At 41.2% G+C, this 13,862-nt stretch overlaps 1 protein-coding gene across 1 annotated transcript in view; it reads right to left on the reverse strand.

Moving 5' to 3' along the window:
* The window catches only part of psd2 (pleckstrin and Sec7 domain containing 2), a 52,692-nt gene extending 48,267 nt beyond the window's left edge, over positions 1-4,425 (reverse strand). The window contains 2 exon segments of the mRNA XM_034198944.1: positions 3,734-4,279; positions 4,358-4,425. The gene's annotated coding sequence lies outside the window, so the exon portion shown is untranslated.
* Between the last annotated feature and the right edge of the window lie 9,437 nt (positions 4,426-13,862).

Genomic DNA, 13,862 nt, shown 5'->3' on the forward strand with positions numbered 1-13,862 from the left:
AATGTTTGTGTCTTTGACATTAGCGCTGCTAGCCACCTGTGCCCTGTGCTACGAAGCCAGTTCAACAGACCCTGGATATGTTTGAGTAATCTTAACTAACCCTAACAAACGAGATCTCGCTAAGCGGTCCTACAACGCTGGTTATCAACTCGGTAAATCAAGCCAGGGATTCTCTCTCCAGCTGAGAGCACGTTCACGTTAAAGGGGCGGGGTTAGCAACATTTGACCAATCACAAACAGGGACAAGTGTACTGACAGCGCAGCGTCATACTTCATTAATGAAAAGTAAACTAATATTAGACAAATATGAACTTTAGACATCCATGACTTAAACATATAATCCAGGATACAAGCCACAGAGTTGCTGCAAGGTGAATACAGAACAACTCGTTAAAAAATAAATAAACTACAGAGTGTTTGAAAGCGTACAACAGTTTTATGATACTGCCCCATCTAAAACACGAGGGGATCTGACTTTAATTACATTTGAGTTGAGTGTTTCGTCAACTTAATGTGTTGCTTAAAATAATACATCTGCATACAGTCTGTGACACTGTAACTAAGTGTTGCACGGCCAGATACGGCTCAGCTGACTCAGATAAGGAGATATTGTGATATCGATGTGAGATAGATGATCTGATTGATGATGTGATATCAGTGTGATATGAATGATAAAGTGCGACACGTTGGCGTCTTCTCTGCATACGGCAGTTTAAACTGTATTTCCTTTATCCTGTAATATGACTTGATAGATTTAAACTCCGCACACTGAGCTCTGATCGGTCAGCAGGCGGTGCTTTCACTGAGTTGATCTCTTTTCTATAGACGCCGGAGGCGGGCAGCGTCAGGTAAAAAAAAGTGATTTAGCCTTCCCAAACCTGAGTCTCACGCGCCGCCTATGCCTGGCTGTATCGGCTACCTCTGTCCCTAGCGAGAGGGTTTTCTCCACATCAGGAGACATTGTTAGTGCCAGCAGATCTGCCCTTTCGGCAAGCAATGTGGACAAGTTAATTTTTATTTAAAAAAACATGAAAATACAATGACAAGCAAGTCCTAATGTCAAACTGGCTGCTTAGGTGCTAGTACAGTAGGCTACAGTTCAAATACAGATTATTTCAGTTTATCGAAATGCTGCACCTTAATGTTCATTTTATTATATTTTGTATTTATTTGAGTGAATATTCACAGTTTAATAATAATTAAAAACCCAAAACTAATAGTTTATATTTTGTGAGTACTAGTACAGTAAAGTTCAAATACAGATTATTTCAGTTCATCGAAATGCTGCACCTTAATGTTTATTTTATTATATTTTGTATTTATTTGAGTGAATACATTATTCACAGTTTAATAATAATAATACAAATATATATATATATGTTTTGTTTTGTGAAAAAAAATGCTGCTGTACCGAAAACGTACCGAACCGAACCGTGACCAAAAAACCGAGGTACGTACCGAACCGAAATGTTTGTGAACCGTTACACCCCTAATATATATATATATATCTATATATTAGGGCTGAACGATATACCGTGTCATGGCGATAACCGCGGTATGCGCATGCGCGGTATTCACACCGCAGGGACGTGCGGTTTTATTCATTTTTTTTTTTTAAATGCTAACGCACTTTAGCACAGAATTCAAAATAAAGATACCCTTATTACTTATCGAAACTGCACATACAATATATCCGATTAAAGCTGAGACTCCACAGATTATTTAAGTATAGTATCTAAGCGATCCGATCTCGCAACAGGGGAAGCAAACACAGACATCACAATACGTACCTTTTACGGAGCTTTTACGGGAGATCGTCTCACCGTAGCTGTCAATCTGATCAAAAGACGTGTTCAATGGCATTAAAACGAGAAAGAAAAAACGCGGCTGAATCGGTTGATCCATAGGTTGATAATGTATCTGTGGCTTTGAAGCAATTGTTTATAATCCATAATTCAATTTTTATGTAAAAATCGGATCACAAAAGTTAGCTGCTAATGGTAGCCACCTTGGTGGTATGCAGCTTCCGGTTTTGGCGACGCGTCGTCACTCTCACTCCTTATTTGTTCATGTGTTGGTGTGTGTATAACTTCCCCTGATATTTGACCTTTTTAGACAGATTTAGCACAAAAAAAACCCTCTTCTGGGGCCATTTGGGTGGATTTTCCATATCTCTGGCCCACCTTGTTGGATTTTAACATGTGACATCTCTTTCTGACCGTCAGAGCCAATGGAATCGAGGGGAAATCACACGGTCCTTATTTGGTAATGTGTGTGTGAGAGACTTCCGCATTGCCAAGACCGGAAGCAGCAGCCACTCTGGTAGCTACCATTAGCAGCTAACTTTTGCTCTGCGATATTTACATACAAATGGAATTATGGATTATAAATTAAATCATTTTTTTATACAGAGACGTTAAAAACATATGGATTAACCGATTCAGCCGCGTTTTTTCTTTCTCGTTTTAATGCCATTGAACACGTCTTTTGATCAGATTGACAGCTACGGTGAGACATCTCCCCTCGAAGCTACGTATAAGTACGTGTTGTGATGTCTGTGTTTGCTTCCCCTGTCCGAGTTCAGATCACTCAGTGATGATACTATATACCTAAATAATCTATGGAACCTCAGCTTTAATCGGATATCTTGTAAGTGCAGCTACGATAAGTAATAATAAGGGTACTTTTATCTTGAGTTCTGTGCCAAAGTGCGTTAGATGCATTTAGATGCTTCTTATGAGACTTGTGTTTTGTTTTGGTATAAAATGGTTTGTATCGTCAGTTAGCTGAGATTATTTCCGTTAATCTGGTATAAACACATTAATAGGTTCTTAAATATTACGATCCCCTGAGACACTGTCGTGAAAAAAAAAAGTAAAGTACCCGCCGGGACTTTGGGGTTTAACAGGTTAAAAAAACCGCAATATATACCGCAGGGGGGGAAAAAACCGCGATGTCAGTTTTTTTCAATACCGTGCAGCCCTACTATATATGTATATATATAGTCATTTTACAGAGATAAAACACAGAGAATGACAATTAGAGAGAGATCAAGGAGGAGGTGGATAAATAACTTGTCTGCTGCTGCTGTGTCTGGATGTCTGACACCTTGACATTACGTATGAGATTACAGGAGAGAGAGAGAGAGAGGAGAGAGGAGAGAGAGAGAGAGGGAGAGAGAGAGAGAGAGAGAGAGAGAGCCCAGCGCGAGACAGCCATGTTCTTCCAGCCTCCTCGAGCCAGTAACCATGACAACAGGATGGCTGGGAAACACGGTTCAAGCTCAATTGAGGCCGGTGCCTTTCTTTTCCTCTAAAATAAACCTTGGTCCAGTTTCAAGACCGACTTGTCCTCCTAAAAGCGGAAAGGAAACGCTTTTCTCTTTCTCTTCTCGGGGGGGCCGAGAGAGGGAGAGAGAAACACACACACCTCCATACAATCCCACGGCCCGCACGGTGCATGTATTTCAGCCTGTATTAGCCCCACAAACACTGCTGTCCTGCAGCCTGTGCATTTTAGGTCGCAGTCTAGCAAGAAACCAGGACACGAAACCTCAAAGCAGCCTCCATGAGAAATGCTCTTTTCACTCGTAAACTGAAATACATGAGCTCTAAGCATGGCTTCGTTATCGTTATAATTGCCGGTAAAATACACATTTCTTTAAGCGCAAACACATTCCTACTAGCTTAAAATGAAAACAGTTTAAAGACCAACGTGTCGTTTCTCCACTCACCGGTAAAACGCGTTCAGTCTGCGGCTGGAAAGCAGAGTTTGACGGTGTTTGTTCCCCTCTCTGTATCCACACCGGGGACTAACACTGACAGACGGGCTCTCTTTTCTCTCCACGCTGAGCGTCCTTCCCACAGCTGCCCCCCCCCCTCTCACCGGTATGCGCGTGCGACTGTTGTTCACGGCTGCTGTCGCCGCCGATGCTCGCTGTGTTTGTCTCGCGCCTCGTTGCAAGGCTCGCGCGGCAGGTCCAGGCGGCGGAGAGCGGTTACTGAGTGTTTTGATGAATGGACGGATGCACGGAGGCGTCCTCCCCTTCTCCTCCTCTCTGTGGAGCCTCTCTGTGTTTCAATGGTAGCAGAGACATTGTAATTCCGTTCCTCGGACCGCTCGAGAGCACATCACTCACCTCGCGCTGTGTTAACGGGACGTGTCTCCAGGGCCTGTTGATATCAAACACTGTATCCTGCAGTGAAGATTAGCACTGACAGTTGTGTTGACACAAGTCCTTCCTTTCTGACCTCTGGTCATATAACTGCCCATACCTAGACTGCATTATAAAAACATTCAAATGGGTTAGGCTTTAACTTTATGGATGCAAATGATGTCAAGCTGTTCCCAGACTTACTGAGGTCCTGGGATGCCCAAAGGAGGCTTTGAGGAGGTCCTCAGCAGAATGGGTTATAATATGACTTTGCGTTTAGTTATTTACCCTGACACTAACATTGGGAACACATTTTATTGGCATAAAGGTTTGGGAATTGACCAGAAAAACAGATCATGCTGATGATTTACAGACAGTCAAATAGTCCTGTCCAAGGTCTAAAGTCCTGAAGCTGTCATATCCAGGAAGCATGCTGAAGTTTGGTTAAGATAGGAATTTGATGTGTGCGAGGGAAAACATGACCCAATGAACAGTCAATAGCCTGCTTTTATATAAATTAGAGATGCTATACACACAATACAACAAATATCTTAAAAAGTAATTTTGCCCAATCAAATGCGTTAAAATTCAAGAAGTCACTGTAACTGAGACTGTCACTTAAAGTTTAGTAAGTGCTTACATTAAGTAAGAAAAGTTGTATTCAAATTTCGAGAAAATTGCCATAAGAAAACCCCAATGAATGCTTGTTGCCATTATGCATTCATTATAAGAAGCTGGCTCATCGACATCAGCTGGTAGCCATTTCTTCGTTTGGAACACCATTACCCCATTTCAGAAGAAGTGGGCAAAACAATATGACATTGAAGAGCAATACAAAAGGCAAGTCTGAGGCAGCCCTCCTTTTAAGCTTTATTAAAGAGGAGACTTGAGACTGAATAGTTTTCACAAAAAAATACACTGTCTCAGTCAAATAGTTGCAATCGGAAATCACAGTTTGTCTGACCACAGAAGACACTCATTACTTGTGGTATCAACAGTATTTTCTGCTGATCTTTGTTTCTAAAGTTGCTAGTGAGGAAGGGAAATTGTCAGAACTCATTCCGTTGTGGCACACAATAATAACAGCCTGTCCAAAAGGGAAATACCACTCATTTAACTACAGTACAGAAGACAATCCATTGGCTGGAAAATAAAGATGAATAGCTTTCAGTTAGTTGTTAGCTGACAATTTCAGAACATCTATGATCAGTTATTAAAAGACATCCCAGCTAGAAATGTTTGGTTCTAAAAACATTCTGAGAATGTTACATTCATTTTTCTAGGAAGGTTTTCAGCGGGAAGTTTACTTTTGGTTCCCAGAACGTTCTTCTGAAAGGTAGGATAACGTTCTCTAAAAACGTTCTTAAAATGTTTTTGATAACATTGTTAGAACATTATGCCCTACTGTTCTTAAAATGTTTTCAGCTGCAAGTTAGATTTGTTTATGTTGCCAGAATGTTATTATTTTAGAGAAGGATAACGTGCTTTATGTTTAAAACATTATGCAAATGTTCTGTGGTACCAATTTATTAAAATATTTTTACATTATTAGAACAAAGACATAATATTCCTGTAATTGTTCAACTCAAAATTCCTGGGTAAGTGGACTGACCACTGTGGTCACTAGGATGATTTTGATAGTTTACTTAACTATTGGAATTTGACTATTAACACATGATGACTCGGAATCAGTTGGTGAAAGTAACATTTGTTTATTAGAAAAGGGGAGCTGGGAGTGGAGGTTGGTTATGGCGGCAGTGGGAAACAGTTGTTCCAGGGTGGGTAGAGAGGCCTGGCTGGTCTTGGGAGTGTGGAAGGCCTTGGATTCCTCCTGGGAGGGACATACGAATGAGTGTGAGGCAAAAGCAGGCAAAGTTGTCAAAGAATATGCTGGTAAAAAGCTAGAGCGGCACGCAACAAACCGTTCACAGCAACAAACCGTTCACAGCAACAAACCGGCAGGGAATGAGTGCAGGCTGCAGGCTTTCATAGTGTGGCTGATGAGCAGGTTGCAGGTTTGGTTGATTGGAGGTTGCTCCCAGCCGTGTAGAGCAGACCAGCAGGCAGGTGGGGGGGGGCACTAACCCACTAACAGGGGTTTCAGGGACGGGCAGTGATAGTCGGTCCGTTCTTCTAAATGTCTGTCTTTGGTTTTCTAAGTGTTATTCGATCCATATGACAATAGAGATATGTGCATAAACAACAAAAACACTTGGGGTATAATGTTCGAACAATGTTATCACCAAACATTTTAAGAATGTTTTTAGAGAACGTTATCCTACCTTTCAGAAGTACATTCTAGGAACCAAAATAAAACGTCTCGATGAAACCATTCCTCGAACAATGAATGGTAACATTCTCAGAATGTTTTTAGAACCAACAATGTCTAGCTGGGAACGCAAATGTGCAATATCATGAATTACGTGCTTGTTTTTTTCTACAAACGAAAATGTGGTGACATCAGATTTCTTTTAAACATCCTTTTCAAACAAATGCAGCAAGTTTGTTTTTTAAAGCGCACTACAAATAAATCTGACGTTGACCATGACCCTGTTAATATTTCGCATCACAGGAACATTCTATAAAAAAATAATAACCTCCTGAAAACATTATCCAAATGTTGCTTTCAAAATGTTCTTCTTTGGTTTGCATGTAACATTGAGGGACCGTTTTATAAAGAACATCTTTAATGTGTTACCCCAACAACGTCCAAAACACATCCTTAGAATGTTGGAGGCAAAACGTTCCACCTTTGCTGACTTATCACATTAAAGGAACATTTTATAAATAAACTTTCTGTCATCTCAGGCCTCAATAACATCCTCAAAACATCCTCTGAATGTTGCAGTTAAAACGTTATGTCTTAGTTAACCTTAAACCTTATAGGAACATTATTTGAAAAAATAAACATCCTAAAAAGGTTCTTTGACATCAGATTAAAACGTTTCTTTAAAACCTTATTAGAACCTGTAGGTAACGTTAGCCAAAGTTGTGAGAACGTTCCCCGCCAGCTGGGATACCTTGTGAGGCTTGGAAATGGGTCGGGGTTTTGCTTTTTTCCCAGGTAGACAGAAAGACAGTGATAAACAAGGTTTAAAAATATCTTATGCTTTCAAATAGCAAATGATGGATGATAAGTGTGTTATGATGACACTAAGTTGGTGCTGTTTGATGGCAACACATTGGTCTGCAAAGGCTAAAATCCCTGTGTTCTCTGGAAAGAGAGTTTCTCTCCCAAACCCTGCCTGAAACGCCTCCATTGAACTCCTTTGTTTACTTCCTTAACGTAATGACATCACTATGTAACACTTGCGCTTCTATTGGCTAGCGCTTTAACACATTGTTTAACAGAGCCGGCCAGCTAACCAATCAGAGCAGACTGGGCTCTGGTTTCAGACAGAGGGTGAAAAGAGGTGCTGCTTTACAGGCCTGAGAGAAATAAAAAGCTTTTTGAACATAAAGCAAGGAAACAAAATACAAAAGTTAACCTGAAAATATTAATTATAGGGCCCCTTTAATGAAAGACAAGCAGTCCATGTTATCAGCCAACATAAATTAGACTCTTTCCACTCTGCCCTTGATAAAGCCCAGAGGACATTTCTTCCACTGAACCAGCACATAGCCACCACCTATTTTTCACTCTCTTTCAATCTGCTTAACCACTACTCATCTCTATTATGTTAAACCAGAACAAGTCAAATCAAGCCAAAAGCCACCGTAAACCTTTTGTATTTTCTATAAAAACACACACTACAGTGATTTGAGAGTACCCTTTTATGGGTTTACCTCAAGGTCATAAACAGAAGCACAGCAGCGGTATGCAATCACACATATGGCTCTGCATTATCTACTGCCAAAACTCGAAAGGGTGCTTTCTTCATTGGTCTTGGATATAATGCAGAGAAGTGCCCAGCTTTAATGTAACGCCAGCATGGATTGAGAACTTCAGCCTCCACCCCAGTGGTCTCCACCTGATCAATAGCACATTAAAAGAAGACAGAGGAGGATGGGAGTGGCTGGCAAGAGATAAGGAGGGAGAGAGAATAGAAGAAGAAGAGAGATGCAGGAAGCTAGAGGGAGGATGTGGACAGAACAAAAGAACCTGGTGTGTGTTTGAAGACAAGGGGAGGAGAAGGTTAGAGAGGCGAGGCCCGAAGTGAGACAGGTAGAGGGGGGTTATGCAAGGAGAGGGGAGAGACAGGGAGGGGAGGGGAGGGTTGAAGATGACAAAGAGAGTTCAGAGGATGCACAGATGACCGGAGAGAATTTTTTGGGGAAACCCACTGCAGACATAACGTCAATCCTAATTACTAATTCATTAACCTGCCTGGCTCCCTTCCCCCTCTGTAGACACACACACACACACACACACACACACACACACACACACACACACACACACACACACACACACACACCCTCATGCACTCACTGCTCCCTGTTCTGTCCCTCCTCCGTGTCCCATGAGAGGAGGAGGGATGGATGGATGCAGAAATGAAGAGGTGGGTGTGCAGCTAAGTGACATCTGTGGGGCCGTGACGGCGGCAACGTGTTGGGGACACTGGAAATCCCTGATGTGACAATGGGAGGGAGGGAAGGGGGAGGTAAGTGGTGAGGAGAAAATCTAACAGCTTGCGTTTTGGTTTGTTGGGATGGGTGGTCGCCGGTGATGGTGCACATAAGTGTGTTAATGTGTGCGGCTGTGGTGTCAGTGTGTTTGTGTACGAGTGCTTTCATGCATGCATTTACCTGCATGTGTGCTCTAATGTGCAATCACTATATGGACTCACATGTGTGTTAGCATATTAAATGAAAGCAGGTTATGTGGAAGATAAATCAATATGCTGATGTTGGTGTGCTCAAGTAATAGCATTGTGAGCATAATCAAAGAAAGGGGGAGGTGCGAGACAGATGATGGTGTGTGTGTGTGTGTGTGTGTGTGTGTGTGTGTGTGTGTGTGTGTCTTTAGGCCATGCTGCAAGACTCCTACCTCTTTGTGTGGTTGGTTGTGTGTGTGTGTGTGTGTGTGTGTGTGTGTGTGTGTGTGTGTGTGTGTGTGTGTGTGTGTGTGTGTGTGTGTGTGTGTGTGTGGTGTGTGTGTGTGTGTGTGTGTGTGTGTGTGTGTAGGCGACTGAAATACACACATGGATGTTAGCATCCACACACATCCAGACCTCCTGCAGAATTCCTCTGCACATGCTCACACGGATAACTCAATTTGAAGATAGAGATACAAATGTGCACACACAAGAACACATTTTCGCGCACTCTGGTGTGCACACACTCACACACACGGAAAAGGATGAGGTGCTGCTGACTGAGTCGGAATTAAATGGAGAAATCCTCCAAACGAACATCGATCCACAGAGTTTACAGCGTTGGCTCCGTCTGCCACGGCAGGCCAAACAACAGGGAGCTCTGCAAGACAGCTGGGGCACACACTCTCACACACACACACACACACACACACACACACACACACACACACACACACACACAAGCAGGAAGCATTGCGGGCACATTTACAACACACACTGCAGTAAGTGTGCACATGGAGGGTCTTTGATTTTGATCAGAGGACTTCACAGCAAAATGTTCTTTAGAGTGTAAACGCATGTGTGCCTCTGATATTTCATATTCAAGTAGTGTGTGTGTGTGTGTGTGTGTGTGTGTGTGTGTGTGTGTGTGTGTGTGTGTGTGTGTGTGTGTGTGTGTGTGTGTGTGTGTGTGTGTGTGTGTGTGTGTGTGTGTGTGTGTGTGTGTGTCAGATTCACATTCCAAATATGTCCTCCCATTACGACATTCGAGGAGTTGTTTTTCAGCAATGATAAGAGATGTTTACCAGTGAAATCTTTAAAGAAAGTAAAAAGACCCAGAAAATGTGTTTTTAACTTATACTAAGTATAAAATGCGTTTGGAGGAAATAGTTTTTCTGTAAGCTGCAGTAATCAACATTTTCATATTGAATGAATCACGTGACAAATCATTTTAAGGTTGTCCCATATAGCAAAAAGCATTTATAGTGTCTTTCAGCCGATTGTTTTTGGTTTGCTGCAATGTTACTGTTTGGATTCAGTTTTCAGTCAAAAAAAAGAAAATCAAAAAAACTCACTGTAAAGGGGAGAACATATTAACCTTTTTTCAAGTAGCTAGAAACAGAACTGAAAATAATTACCATGGAGCTGCTGAATTGATTCAAAGCCAACTGTTTGCAATACATTTACCATATCAACTATCAACTTCACAAGGTAAGGTAGTTTTGTATTGTCTGTTTGTTTCCATTCTTTCTGAGAGTAACATCACAACACTGACACAACCACTCTCATTTGTGTAAGTTATGTAAGGAGCTAAAGAGCCAGGCGGTGATTAGCTTAGCCTAGCATCAAAAGTTGAAGCACGGATAAACAGTGGGCTCTGTCTATAATCAAAACGTGGTTTACAACATGTTATCCTTCCACCCAGTCAATATAGACTTTAACGGGACATATAACATGTCTAAGTCAGCCACGCCCTGAAGCCTGTCCTGCTTTACTGTCTATTTTACTCTAAATTGGAATATTATTTGGAAAATGGACATCATGCGGTATTGTAAAAGAAGATAAACTAGGGTAAGGTAGCAAATCAAGTAAGACTTATTTTTGCAATCAGAGGATAATTAAAATAAATGCAGGTTATTAAAGGCACTTGTACATTGGCAAAACCCAGGGGATGGCCCTTGTACACAATGTTACTTCCCTCAAACCCCAGTTTGTTGCTTTACATTACTGTTGGATTGTGTAGGGATCAAATAATCATCATATATCAAGTCATTTAGTTTGTTGGAAAGGTGTTCATAGGCCTATTATTGAAAATGCTGCTAGCTGTTTTCCCCTGCTTCAAGTTTTTTTATACCATTGTTTTATTGCAATGCTAAGCTCCTCCTGGCTTTAGTGGCAATCTTTCCAAGCCACATGTTTAACAGTAGGAAGCTGTCAAGTTGTTAAATGCATAGTCTACCTACAAGGTCACAACAAAAAAACTGTTCTAGATGGATACTTGTTAGCACCATAAAAAGCATGTATTCTGTTCATTTATCACATTAATGAAAGGTAGTACAGCAGACATTGTAGCACTGAGGCCCTATCTGCAACATAACATGTATGGTCCCTGGTCTCGCCTGATTGCAACAGATTCAGTAAAGAAAACCTCATTGCTACCGTCAGTGTGGACATCATTATTTAGCTGCTCGCCTTGGACTCCAGTGATTCCCTTGACTACCTCATCAGCATTCATTACTACTGAAGAACAGGGGGACCCAATATGTCAGCACTTGTGTGTGTGTGGGGGGGAAAACGTGTCGCTATGTATGTGCGTGTCAATCTGGGTCATTATATCCACAGGCATGAAAAAGCGGGTTATAATGACACACATCCCTTCACGTGACAATGGAAATTAGGGAGGGGGGGGTCTTCATTATAGCATCCGTCGTTGCCACCTGTGAATACTTGCACTTCACACTGAGATTGGAAAAAAACGGTATAACATAAGTGTGTGTGTGTGTGTGTGTGTGTGTGTGTGTGTGTGTGTGTGTGTGTGTGTGTGTGTGTGTGTGTGTGTTTGTGTTTGTGTTTGTGTTTGACATGAAAAAAAAAACTTGGGGCCCTGCCAACATGGTGACAGAATGTGCTGTGTGTGTGTGTGTGTGTGTGTGTGTGTGTGTGTGTGTGTGTGTGTGTGTGTGTGTGTGTGTGTGTGTGTGTGTGTGTGTGTGTGTGTGTGTGTGTGTGTGTGTGTGTGTGTGTGTGTGTGTGTGTGTGTGTGTGTGTGTGTGTGTGTGTGTGTGTGTGTGTGTGTGTTCCAACTATAAGTCTGCTGGGAAGCCCGGTCAACAGACAGGCCAGTCCCCATAGCAACAGAAACACCATTCCCCCTCTGTGCCAAGTTGTAAATATGGAACTCACATAAAAATATGGACTGACTGTTGAAAAGTTTCAGGACATTTTGATACACAAGGGGGAGTCGGACACTTGTTTCCCTCTGATGAGCTATAACATATTCCATTTGAAAGATAGTATTAAAATATCTGAAACAAGACTAAAAAGCACAAGGCGTTATTACAAGTATTGGTTAAATACTCGATTATGATTGGTCCATTTGGACATTGAGGTCTGCTAATCAATGGACTCAATGTTTATTTTTTCAATCAATGTTTATTTATATAGCCCAATATCACAAATGTTACATTTGTCTCAGTGGTCTTCACAGTGTGTACAGAATATCAGTATGACAATACGACACCCTCTGTCCTTAGACCCTCACATCGTACAAGGAAAAACTTCCAGAGAAAACCCACAGTTTAAAGGGAAACATGGGAGAAACCTCAGGGAGAGCAACAGAGGAGGGATCCCTCTCCCAGGACAGACAGACGTGCAATAGATGCCGTGTGTAAATTGAAAAGATAATACATTTGCAACTACTATTTGCAGTCATATAAATCTGCAGCTGTAGAAGACAAACAATATTTTTCTTCAACAGAAAACACCATAGAATACTTTTTCAATGTGAAACTTTGGATTTATGATGGTTAAACTGTCCACAATGAAGAAAAGAAAAAAAGAGAACAATAAGAAGATAACAATGCAAGAGAAGGAAAGATGTTAACTGTCTGTCTTCTTTTTTTATTAATTTACTTAATACAAAACTGAGTTGGTTACTTGATTCTGATTGGTCCATTTGGAATCTTTCAGTCTGTTAATTCCGATAGCAGACTGCGTATGGGATTGCTGCTAAGGACGCCAGCAGATCACTGATGATGCTCTCATCTTTGGATCTAATTCTGTCAAAACTGTCAGAAAGCTGTTCAATTTAAAGTCAGCTGTGCCCCTCAAAGAAAGCACTGAAGCTTTCGGCACCAGAAAACCTCATGGAGTACTTTTATTATATCATGGAGAGCACAAAACATTGGATTCCTGGGAACATGGTGTGGACTCTGGCAGTGTTTGATGACTGGTTCATGGAAAATCAAATGTGAACAGACTTGGACAGTTAAAAAACATTTTAAGATACACTGCTATCACAGCAGTTTAAAGGTTGGTACTTCAAAGCAAACCTAATAAAACATATAGGATCATTTTGAAATCAATAACATGATATTTAAATCAATATGTTGATTCACCCTGTGCTCACAATGTTGGGGTTCCTTTAACATACTTAAAAAACCTATTCAAACTCTCTGTGCATTTATTCAAGAAAAGTATATAACATACTAAACATCCAAATGTGTCTCTCTCTGATACATGACCCTTTTCCTAGCACCAGTGGAAAAGTGATTTTTACTGAACTAACTTCCCTGATGATACTCACACGCAATACAGAAATTAATTTCCACTTGATACAAACAATAATTACAATGACATGAACATGCCGATGGTGTAATGATGTCAAGTCAGCTGAAAGCTCTTTCTAACTCATTATGCAAATGATGCAACAATAGTCAATACTGTATCATGGTGGCATGTTATATCAAACACCCAAGGGTGCACGCTCTAGCACAGCTTGTACTGCCAGTTAAATTACTTTGGGGACTAAAGCAATACTTTGCGGTCGGTTTAACCAAAAGCTTCTCTCATGTGAAGCCATGCTAATGCACATCCTCTTTACGGAGCAGGCTCCATGTCAGGCCATGCATTAAACATGGAGCGGTTGAAGGGAAAACATGTTGGAATACAAA

This window comes from Gymnodraco acuticeps, unplaced genomic scaffold (assembly GCF_902827175.1).
Source record: "Gymnodraco acuticeps unplaced genomic scaffold, fGymAcu1.1, whole genome shotgun sequence".
Classification (NCBI taxonomy): Eukaryota; Metazoa; Chordata; class Actinopteri; order Perciformes; family Bathydraconidae; genus Gymnodraco; species Gymnodraco acuticeps.